Source organism: Polypterus senegalus, chromosome 5, assembly GCF_016835505.1.
Source record: "Polypterus senegalus isolate Bchr_013 chromosome 5, ASM1683550v1, whole genome shotgun sequence".
Classification (NCBI taxonomy): domain Eukaryota; kingdom Metazoa; phylum Chordata; class Cladistia; order Polypteriformes; family Polypteridae; genus Polypterus; species Polypterus senegalus.
Genome location: NC_053158.1, coordinates 114,593,018 through 114,605,610, shown reverse-complemented (window position 1 = coordinate 114,605,610; position 12,593 = coordinate 114,593,018). Strand labels below are relative to the sequence as shown.

At 37.3% G+C, this 12,593-nt stretch overlaps 1 protein-coding gene and 1 long non-coding RNA gene across 6 annotated transcripts in view; one reads left to right on the top strand and one right to left on the bottom strand.

Moving 5' to 3' along the window:
- asic1c (acid-sensing (proton-gated) ion channel 1c) overlaps positions 1–12,593 on the bottom strand; it is a 1,167,770-nt gene that overhangs the window by 449,249 nt on the left and 705,928 nt on the right. The gene's annotated exons all lie outside the window — the stretch shown is intronic.
- The window catches only part of LOC120529449, a 31,362-nt gene that overhangs the window by 49 nt on the left and 18,720 nt on the right, over positions 1–12,593 (top strand). Inside the window, exon 2 of the long non-coding RNA XR_005633745.1 lies at positions 70–229. This is a non-coding gene — a long non-coding RNA (uncharacterized LOC120529449). The remainder of the gene's footprint in view (positions 1–69; positions 230–12,593) is intronic.

The following is a 12,593-nucleotide window of genomic DNA, read 5'->3' as shown; positions in this document are numbered from 1 at the left end:
GTAAAATGATTTCTTTACAATTCGGAATCCCCATCTTTGGCTCAAACAAATGCCGGCTTTCTCTTTTAGGCGCGCTGCGAGGACACCGGCGTGTAAAAATGAACACATGCGGAGGAGCCCGTACTGGCCATTATACCGGCTCCACGTGTGTCCCAACACACCACGCCTCACAGCGCTCACCCGCTAGACAGCCCCGCGTTCCCGCGACAGTGCCCTCAACACACAAACGGTAAGTGCTCTTCCTTACAACAATATACATGCCGCTGCTTTGATTTCAAGGCTTCTTCAACTTAAATTTGGCAATGAGCGGGGCCGCGCATTACCACAGGGGCAAAAGCCTATCCCAGCAGCATCAAGCAGAACAGTATTTCAATATACAAATAAACAAACAACGACAATGGCCACAGTCAGCATTTAAATGTTGCAGCACTAACCTATGTGCTTTTCAATTTACAATTATAACGTATGCTGTGTAACTAATTTTCAAATATGTAAGAAATAAAAAGAAAGTAATGCTTAGCTTCTTGCATTTGCAGCACTACAACAGTCAAACTCCCACTAATGCTAAAAGTGCAATACAGGTTCTTAGAAAAAAAGTAACATCAAAATGTTTGCAAAACAATATTCTGTTATTTTTAGTTCCATTGAACGATTCCATATTAATATTTCAATCATTACTTAATTAGTATGTTTCTTTTACAATAATAGCAAGTACAAGCAATGTTCTTACTACTTGTACATCACTCCAGCAAGGCATAGAAGATTACACGGTAACTTTTTATGAAGTACTGTACATGTTGTTAGGAAAGAAAGAAAAAAGATTAAACTTTATAATACCCAGAAAACATTTTTATTCACAATACTGTTTATCAAAGGGTTAAATGATTTGATGCATAGAACATTGAGAAACAGAATCAAATCACATTTTATTTGTTACAGGCAGTCCCTGGGTTATGTATGAGATAGGGACTTAAGTCAAACAGATATATACATTTTAATAAATGCTATTGACCGACTAACCAAGTGCTCTGCCAATGAATGAATGAGTTTCACCTCTCTCTGAACTTATTATTTCTACTTTATTTTCAAATGGTGATGGTTTTTCTCTTCTTTACTGTATCACCAGCACTTGCATCAGATTTGTGTTTCAGAGACATTGTTGAAGGGTGAAGACAAAAGATTAAGGTGAGCTCTTCTGCACAGCACTGTACAAGCTATCACAACAGGAAGGCATCAGTCGTCAACACGTCTGATGTACTGACAAGAGACAACTTCCTGCTATGTACATAACAGTACAAGCAAGCTTGCTATGGAGAATAAATGGGGGCATCAACGGGCGGTTCATCACCAGCCCACCTCACAGTCACCTCTACTACAGTGTGCTGCCTGCAGCGTCCCACCGAGAACGAAACGCGTTGTGGCCAAAGGCGGGTATTGAATCGCCTCCATTCAATAGGCAGCCATCCGATGCACACTACAATGCTGCCCCACGCGGCCCCGTTCATCCTCAATGCCCTCCGTTTAGCCACAACCAGGTCACTGCTTGCAGCATTACCAGCCGCCCACCGAGAACGAATGGGGCAGGTTCTTGCCGCCGGGAGCCGCCTAAGGGACACAACACTGCGCAAGCAGTGATATCGCCCCTCTCCAGTCTCAATCCAGCCACCGCTTGCAGTGTCCCCAGGCCGAAGATGACCGAGCAGCAGTTACTGAGGCGGATGCATCGCAACTGCGGCCAGTTCGTAAGTCGTAGGTCGGATGTCCGTAACAAGGAGACTACCTGTATATACAATCATTGTGTGTTATATTTAATTATGTTACATTTTTGAAAGACACCTTTCCTCTGTTTTATATTTTTTTTAATCTTCTCTCACTATTACATACTCTACCAATTTGATCCTTATATGGATGAGAAATGTATGGATCCAAAAGGCAGAGCATGTTGTAGTGCTAGACAATTCAAAAACAATTCTTTTAGATCGAATCATTTCAGTGAGTCCTATGAATTGATTCAATGGAGCCAGTGAAGTATAACTAACCACTAGTAATTAGAAGTAATCACTAATGCTATGATGCATGTGTAATATCAGCATTTTTTGTTTTGTTGGTAGATATTTAAATCACTTGTGCAAGTACAGATTTTCATATCTTTGAACTCAACTATTTCTAACCAACAAGAACTTGCTCACTAATGATTCTCTAGTTCATCAATCAAGTACAATTCAGTAACAATACTAGCACTGAGCATGTTTACAGTAAAATCTATATTGTACAGTAGATGGGACACAGGACACGCTGGTGCTGATTTAAAATTACTAAGTATCACAACTCAGAACTACCTTATCATATTATAAGCACGAGTAAATGTCTACTGAGACGAAATAATGAAAGTTACTAATTACTTCAACTCACATAAAAATGTTGTTAAGAGTGACTCGGACTGTTATGAAATTCAGTTACTGCTTTGTGGCACTTCAGTCTGTATTTTAGCTCTATGGCATAATCTGCCTTTAAATTTCTATCATGCTGTATGTGCATACAGCGTGCCACATAAAGCACGTACTGATGAGTGAGCATTTATTGGCTTTTGTGAACTTAGCATTAGCATACAAAAAACAGATGACCACAACTTTTTTTAAAAAATCGAAGGCTTTAACAAACAAAATGCAGGGTAGTATATTCAGTTCAGATTTACAGTCATATGTACAAAATAAAATAGAACTCGTATGTACATGCATCACCAGCATGCACCTTGGTGTGGATCTTTCTCCATAGGCTATAAACTATAACAACACAGACAGTGATATGGGAAAAGTAGCCCCTGCCACAACCATCCTATGTCGTGGATGCCGTGGTTCATGATTTCAGTAACCTGTACCACTTTCCATATGGAGAAAAGAGAAGATGGCACAGAGAAGGTGGTGCAAGGCACAAATGAAGAGCATGTTACTACTAAGGTGGTATGCTCCCAAATACAACTGACCCAACAATGGAAACGTGACAATAAATAGTCATCTTCTTTGCTTAATGCTGACACACATCCAAGGTTGCAGTAAGGCTATAGTTGAAAGGAGGAATGCAACATGGAACTTTACTATATATTTTACATTGTTTAGTAAAGAAAAGTATTGTATGATTTAAGTGTGCATTGGCCATCAAACCACTGTGTTTCTCTGTGATTTAGTATGTGCACCGGCACTGTAAAAATATATATGTATGATTTGTGTTCACATGAAATAGGGGAAAAAAAATTATTTGATTATGCTGTAGGTACCAGCGCACATTTTGAATCCTGCTGTCATTACAGACTGACAGCAGATGCATACTAAAATCAGATGTGAAATTATGTGAAAACATCATTTGTTGCCATGACCGATCATAACTGTTGATAAAACAGAACTGGATAGACAAAAGGATGAAAATATGAAGCCTAAAGTCACTATTAGACTATTGGTGGTACACCTGTGGAAAATGTAAAACTCAACAGCTGCTGTAAGCAAACAAACAGAAAATGTTGAACACAGTACCAAGCGTCAGTGATAAAGCCTAGAATGTCCACTTAGTTTTATTGTCACAGGCATGTGAGAAATGTGGGAGATACATTTTCTTAAAACCTTTGCTGCTTCAAAGTGGACATGTTTGGTTACGTTATTAAGGCTATTGTTTTCACTAGGCTAGGTTTTTTCTTTAATTTACAAAAAAATCCTCCTTTAGAACACAATTTCATGTGGCAAATTAAAATAGTCTATGATTATAAACACAAAAAACTTCAACTTCAAAAATACAAAACTTATCCTTAAAGAATGGATGATTTTCTCCATAGAAAACCATTGAAGCTATGCATCTTTGTGTGTAGCAGATAAGCAGGTTGCAGCTTAACTTCTATACTGGGTCACTCACCAGGGCACACAGTTTCAGAGACAGAGCCCTGAGTGATAGCCTAACATAAGGATATTAATTTCATCCAGCTAATTAGTTTTTGTCCAGCATATATAAAGCAGAACATTGTTTGATTCCCTCCCTTATGATTTACATGCCCACATAAAAGAAGCAAGGGCATTTGTGCATATGTGTGGGTTTTTTTAAATCAACATCTAAGCTTTCAAACCAGTAAAACCCTAATTTATACTCCTGTCTCTTGTGTACGGTTATTCCAAAAGCCGTCTCCAAATTTAGTTTATGCATGTGCTCTATGATGGACAGTTGATTACATATTGTTTTAAATTCTAAACTGTAACAAAGAATTTAAGCATCTCTGAAACTAATAAAGTTCATTCTGTGACTGGATACATATGAGTATGCAATCGAAGACAACAGGAGTCCCTGGATTAATTGCTTCACACCACACTATTGCTTTTCTGGAATTTACAGCAATAACTAACACACTTAAGTTTAATAACTTCTTATTTTCATTAATAATGATGATGAGCTAATTCTTAATTGTGTTTTGTGCAGATTGCGCAGCAAATCAGCAACAACCATGCTGCTTCACAGTTCTGTTTTGGAATCCTCTGCTTGTACTGCCTGTATATGATTCCGTGCTGGCTCATATGGTAAACAATTAACGGCAATAAATCAGTCAGCTTTTTTAAGCAGAGCCACTGCATTTGTTAGCAGTTTCATAGTCACAGCAGAGGACAGTCATACAGTGCTCTCTTTAAAGTGAGTTTGTTTCCTCTTTGACATATCTGATATAAGGAAGAAAATTCAAGAGAAAAGCAGCTGTATAATATGACCAGAACAAATAGCACCAGCATTAACCTTTTATTGGTTAAATATTTTAGTAGGAAAAGTAAAAGGAGGTGAAATGTATAGAAAATGGTAAAGCACCTGTTCTAATTCATATTTTACTTTTGTTTCCAACAGTAACAAAGTCAATTACCCCACAACAGCTGTTAAGAAGGTATTCAGTAATTTGGAGATGAGAGAGAGAGGGAAGTCAGTTTGGATGAAAAGGTCTCCAATTAATCTCTTCTCCTGGAGTGCTTAAGGCCATTAATGTGACATAATGTATATAAATTCTTAACACATTTTTCAGAAATTACTACACACAAAAACCCAGCTAACTCAGATAAAATTATCCTCAAAATATGAAAAAGGTGATCAGGCTGAGCATTGTAACTATAGGATGGTAACCATAACATTATCAAAGGTAAATAATAATGCAGAGTTTTGAAGAGAAAACTTGTCAACATCTATAAAGTACAGATATGTTAGTCAGAGGCAACAAAATCATTTAAACAAGGGCACATAATGATATTAATTTGATTTTTCAAGGTTATTGATAAACAAATTAAAAGAAATGAGAGATCAAGCCACTTTATCTAGGTGGGTGTCATATTCTCACCTAATTATCCTGGAGCATTTTGTATAATTATTACTTTTTAGTTTTTAATTCTAAAAATATTTGCATCCTGATGTCTGCACACTATTTAATAAGACTTCTTGGTCTAGTTACTTTAGACAGTCTTTAGTTTTAGTTACCATATTTAAGTCGGGTCTTGAAACCCAAAAAAATCGATCATAAAATCGGACCCCGACTTGTACGCCCATTCAAAAATGTGACACTTAATTTTTAAAAAATTTTTTTTTTAAACCTCTTCTTGCCTCCTCCAATCTTGCATCAGTTTCTCAGACGCATCAAATTTTGTTGCAGCAGTGCAGTTACCAATTTCTTTCGCTACTTCAACAACATTTAATTTAAAACCAGCTTCATATTTTCTTCTTATCGAACACACCATCGTAGGTATGGGATCCTCTTATGATAAACGTGTATGAGGGTGCTGGGGTGGGCTGGTGCCCTGTCCAGGGTTTGTTTCCTACCTTGCGCCCTGTGTTGGCTGGGATTGGCTCCAGCAAACCCCCGTGACCCTGTAGTTTGGATATAGCAGGTTGGATAATGGATGGATGGATGTATGAGGGTGTGAGATACAAAAAACACAAATCAGTGCAAATGTTGCTTCGGAATAGTTTGGGCATTACCGTGTGATCATGTAGGCACAATAGAGAGAGAGGTAAGGAGCATGCACTGATACAGTGCATTGCTGCACCCACATAAAAAAAAGGCAGTATGCTTCATGGTTAATCTCTCAGGTGGGCTGTTAGCATATCATAATCCCTTGTACCAATAGCATGAGTTTTCTGCATTTGATTTATACGAGCGACATTATGAAATACCAGAAATTACAATGTAAAATCAAGTCCCGGGAACATATCCGCGATTATATATGTTAAGCAATAAATAACAAATACTTAAATAACTTAATTGCAATTAACATTGTAATTTAGCATGCTTGTGACAAAAGATCAAAGAGTTGGTGCAACGCAGACTGTGACACATTCATGGTGGTGGCAGTAGATTCTTTTTAAATTTTAATTTTTAAATCACATATTAATCAGATCACTAGGACAGCATTTTTTCACTTAAGAAATACAGCAAAAATTAGATCCCTTGTATTTTAGTCGACTAGATTACTGTAATGTACTACTCTCAGGACTACCCAAAAAAGACATCAATCGGTTTCAACTAGTGCAGAATGCAGCTGCTAGTATCTTAACTAGGAAAAGAAAATCTGAGTATATCTCTCCAGTTTTGATGCCAATATACTGGTTACCTGTGCCCTTTAGTATTGACTTTGAAATACTGCTTATGGTTTACAAAGCCTTAAATAATCTCGCTCCATCCTATATTTTGGAATGTTTCTCACTTTACACTCCAAATTGTAACCTTAGATCTTCAAATGAGTGTCTGCTCATAATTCCAAGAGCTGAACTTAACTTGGTAAGGCAGCCTTCTGCTGTTATGCACCTACAATCTGGAATAGTTTACCGATAGAAGTTCGGCAGGCTAATTCAGCGGACCATTTTAAAAAAACTAATAAAAAACACATTATTTTAATATGGATTTCTTATAGCTTCATTTTAGTATAACCCTGATATTCTGTATATGCATTTAATTATCATTTTTATCATGGCTCCACAATCCGTACTAACCCCAACTTTCTCTGCTGTTCTTTTCCCGGTTTTCTGTGGTGGCGATCTGCACCACCACCACCACCTTATCAAGGCACCATGCAGTCCTTAAATTGATGTCCACATGGCCATCATCATCTAATTCTTCCACATGAAGCCTGAAAACCATGAGGACTGATTTAGATTATTTATGTTAGATAGAATGCTCAGTGGGGGCTGGGTGGTATTGTGACTTCAGAAACCCTGCAGATTTTGTTTTTTTTCTCCAGTCCTCTGGAGTGTTTTTTTGGGGTCCTCCCTGGCCATTGGACTTTATTCTTTGTTACTTAGTATTGCCTAATCTTATTTTTATATTTTTATTTTTTCATTTTTCATCTTGTAAAGCACTTAGAGCTACTTCATTTGTATGAAAATGTGCTATATAAATGTTTTTGTTGTTGTCTACTGCCTGGTATTCAATTAGTGATGGTAGAGATGACCTATGAATTGAATTACTGACTGAGAGGTGATGTCACTCTTCATATTTCAAACTAGACTACCAATTAAAGAAAAGTAAGGAAAAATCAATCTATTTAGTAATTTTAATTCACTTTTCTGTAGTTTGAATAGTATAGGTTATAAACAGTGTTTATGTGAAATGTTTGTCTTTTAAATCTAAAATAATTTGTGTCACACTATGAAAGTAAGGAACGTACTTCCTTTGTTGGAGACAGTGTGTGTGGAGTGGAAGGGAAATATGATGCCCAGGTGACTTTTAGGCTTCAATTGAAGTTTAACTCTTTTGCTAAAAATAGGTCCCTCGCTCTGCAAAGTTTACAAAGGATAGAGGAGAGGATTGGGCTGAATACTTGTGTTGGGCTGTTTAATTTCAAGCCTTCTCACCCTGTTTGTCATGCAGACATCATGTCTTCCCTTCTTGCCTTTCCCAATGGGAGATAGATGTACTTATTGGACTCAATGAACAGGGTTGGGGTGTCTGGCATTGACTCTTCTCATGCTGACACTGAAAGAGAACCATGGGGCTCTACACTAACTCCTAATTTCAGACACGATGAACACAAGTTCCACCTATTCTCTGCCCGTCAAGGGGACATTTGTATGTTGTGTGTCCTGCAGCTTGTACAGTTCAGGTTTTCTGGCCAAAAATACAGACAGCTTCACCTGCCAAAAATGCTTAGCTAATTTATAGTTGGCTTAGAAAATACCTTGTGAAGGACCACGTTGGAAACCTGATAGGAATTGTGCCAACTGAAAACTGAATGGATTTAGTTTGTTTAAAAGATCTGGATATTCCTGATTTGCTTCAGTCTCTCCAGGTCCCAATATAGTAAGTGCATGCAAAATTAGCAGATTTTTGGGGAAAACTGTGATTTTTTTTCCAAGTGTGGTGGTTGGCATTTTAACTGGAAGGGATCTTTTATGTTATCCTAAAACATAGCAGCAAAACTGCCTGGTTGACTGTTCAAAGTACCATCCTGGCTGAAGTCTTATCATCTTAATTAACAGGCTGCTGTTTATACCACCTGTTACTATTCTGTAGCTGTTACCCAGAACCCCTGTTATGGGGCATCTTAAAAATGTAATCTTGATGCAAACTCTAAATTACCTGTTAACCAAACAATAAATAGCATAATCAGACCATAAGACCTAACCAGGTCCTCCACCCAGTTGGAAGCATATGCTGATAGTGTGTTGCCATACCCACCACATGACAGTGGCTGGAGTGCCAATCTTGCCATCAACCCCCAAGTTTTCCCTGTAAGTTAGAGGACCTGCGTGCTGGGCTGGATGCAGATTAATATCATACCCAGGTCAAAGTGATTGCAGGTTAAGGGCCTTGTTCAAGATCCCAAAGGAGTAGAGTAATTTTTGGCATTTATGGGATTCAAACTGGCAACCTTCCACCACCCCGTCCCAGTCCTCCACCAGTGGTACCTGTAATTGTAACTTAACTCAAATTAAAACATATAAATACATCATCATTTCAGAAACATCTTTGCACTTTTAAATGCTGCCTATTAAACATTTGTTCTGTTGGGGGAAAAAAGTTGCTTTGGAAAATGGTAGTATATTAATCACTAAATCTGATTTGTGTCTTCTCATTGAAACCTGGTGTAAGTCTGACACTGTTCCCATAGATGAGGGCCACATTCATTGATCATGACTGAATTTGTCAACCATTTTTCTGATCTAGTTAGAAATTTCAATTGTGTAGTGTTGATGGGGGATTTTAATGTACACATTGATGTGGAACCTGATACCTTTAGCAATTGTTATACTTATTTGTTAATAAATTATTTTTTGTCAGATTGTCAACAGTCCAACTCAAATAATAATTACACATTAGATCTAATTATAACTTGAAAGCTGAAATTCAAAATTTAGATGTTTGTCCATTAAATTATTCCTGATCACTAATTAATTAGGTTTGATTTGGTTCTGACCTTACTGATAAATTCATAGATTAACTCAAAAACAGTGTGATGTCTAGATTGTAACTCTGCTTCAGAATTTGTACATATTTTGAATAAGTATAAATATGGAAAACAATTTAGATAAGCTAACAGAAATTATAATTTGACTTTGAGAGAGGCTCTGGGTACAGTAGCTCCCCTTAAAACACAGTGATTTGAAACTCACCCTGATTTAATGGGAGCACTTAAGTTCTTAAATTAGAGTGTCAAAAACTGGAGTGTAGATGGAGAGCAACAAAGCTACATTTCTTTCAAATTTCACGGACATAGTGTTTTGTTTTTTTTTTTTAAATATATGAACACTTTTAAGCCCACTCAGACTATTGTTCTAAAATAATAAAAACATTGATAATCCCAGTGTACTGTTTAGAGCAGTGAGTAATAAAACAAATGGGAATTCAGAACTGCAGAGCAAAATACCAACAGACATTAGCAGTACAGACTTTATCAACTTATTTAATGAGAAAATCAGAAATAAAATATCCCAGATCTCCGCATCACATTGCAAACCTAATACTATCTTGGCAAACCCTGTCTCGCCTTGCATACACCACTTTAGAAATTTCAATCTTGTAACAGAACAGGAAGTCTTCACTTTAATTTTTAAAATTAAATCTACTACTTATTCCTTAGATTAAGTACCAACAAAACTAATAAAGGCAACGGTTGTTCTGGCAGCACCAATTCTTAGCATTATCAATGGCTCATTACTGAATACTGCAGTTCCTGATGCACTAAAAACGTCAGTAATCAAACCATTACTGAAAAAGTTAGACTTCGACCCACATGCACTTAATTACAGACCTATTTCAAATTTACCCTTTCTCTCCAAAATATTTGAAAAAGAATTATTACAAGAACAAGAAAATATGAACACAACTCCCGTTCCTAAGTACTTACACTGCCTCCCAATTAAATTCAGGGTAGATATCAAAATACTTCTTTTAACACATAAAGCCTTAAATGGGCAAGGTCCTGCTTACTTATCTGACCGTATTACTTATAGACCAGAGCAAACTTTAAGATCTCAAGATGCCAGCCTGCTTATGTTTCCAATGGATAACAAACTAACAGTGTGATGTTTAGTTTTTAGCTACAAGGCCCTGAAGCAGTGGAATGGTCTACCTGATATTCTAAGCGGTACCTCTTCAGTCTCAGCTTTTTAATTCAGGCTGAAGACTCAGTACTTACTGCAAGTTTAGCATACTCTGAGTAGAGCTTTTGATTAGCTCTGCGTAATGCATGTCTGTGGCTAGTCATTGGTACTAAAATATAATGAAAACAATATTTATAAACTGTTACTAACCCGTCCCTGTTCTATTTCCCTTCTTGGTATCCTCATGTGGCACGTACTGCAGTTGCTATACTATCAAGTTGTTTGCCTGCCTATGGAATAGTCATCTCAGATAAAGATGAACAGGAATCATCGGGTAAAAGGGCCCTTTCATCAGATTGGCTGTCCTAGCACTGACTCTGCTATAAGGTGGCCAGTAGTGGGGAGGCAGCTTGTTGGCCAAGGTCTTCAGGACACTGTGTCTAGCTTGTCTGACTCCTTTCCTATAATCTGCCTGTGGTTCCACAATTAGCTGATAGACAGCTATTATTGTTTTACATTTATATTAATTAATTTCTGCTTTGTTTTTGGTGTAGTTTAACAAATACGTCTCCTTATATGTGATAGTTCTGTATTTAGCGAGTGTTATAATCCAGGGGTCGCCAGCTCCGGTCCTGGAGGACCACCATGGCTTTTCTTAATGAGTGACCTGTTTTTGCTACTAATTAACTTCTTTTGAACTAATTTTGAATGACTTGCTCTTGAAGACTCAGATCCCTTAATCTGATTATATTTCTTTAATTAGTAGCCAAACAATAATGAGATACAAAATGAGTCAAAACAACTGGTGTCCCTCATACAATATCTGAAAATAAAGAAAGATGAAGCACTCAGGAATGCTGATCTGCTCAGGTCTTCAAAATATTTGAAGAGAAAAGAGAAAATTAACAATTTCAGAAATGTCTACTATTGCACAATGGGGGCAACAACGGGTTTAATGAACGACAAGACTCGGTGCCTAAATAAGCAACTGGTTGGAGTGAAATTGGTTGGTGTTTGAGGCCCAGACTCAGTTGGTCTTCTGTTGGCTCACTCACTTCACATTTCACTTCTGTTTGGGTGCCATTTAAGGAAAAAAATGAAGCAATTCAGGGGAACGATGAATAAATTCAGGGAAACAAATCTTAAAAACCAAGTCAATTAAAATGTATTCAAAAGAAGGTAATTAGCAGCACAAACTGGGCACTCATTAGAAAAGGGTTAGAATGAAAACGATGGTCTTGCAAGACCGAAGTTGGTGACCCCTGGTATAATCTGTTCTTGCATTTTGCCTGGAAAGTTGTCACAGCACTCCGCACCTACACTTATGGAGGAGCGCTGTGCAAGAACAAAGTAGTTTGTTCTATTGTATTACATTTCTGAGGTGGCAATGACTATGTGAAGAGGATTACTTGTGTTCTGTTTTGTATATTTTATTTACCCCATTTTTTGACTCATTTTTTGACACATTTTTTGACGGTACCTCTCTGAATTGCCTCTCACAAGATTTCTTACATTTTTTTCTCTACAGGGCTTTTTTGAGTGTTTGTTTCTTGTCACTTTAGAGAGTCAAGGGTGGGGAGTTCTCAAAAACAAGAGCCTGTCAAAGCCCATTGAGGGATTCCTTGTGTGATCCTGGGCTATACAAGAAAAAATGTTTTTGTTGTTGTTGTTCATTTTTCTTAAAGAGGCTCCCAAAAATTGCATAAGCTGCAAGCCTTTAAAACTTGACTTTTCTATTAATATCCACTGATATAGATAGATAACAAAAGACAAAGACAAAAATTTGAAATGATAAAGTTTTTTTTTTTGTTTGTTTTTTTTAGGTGAAAGAGAGCAGAATACAGTTGGATTCCTAATAAAGAATAGTATAATAAACCTTTCACTACTACATTTGAATTTAGCTGGGATGGTTCTCTGTGTGGAATTTACATATATGTACTTTCAACAAGGGCTGTAGATTCCCACCAAATCAGAGCCTATCCCAGTTAGCATAGGGTGCAAGATAGGATCAAACCCTGGACAGAGCGCCAGTCCATCTCAGGACAAATACA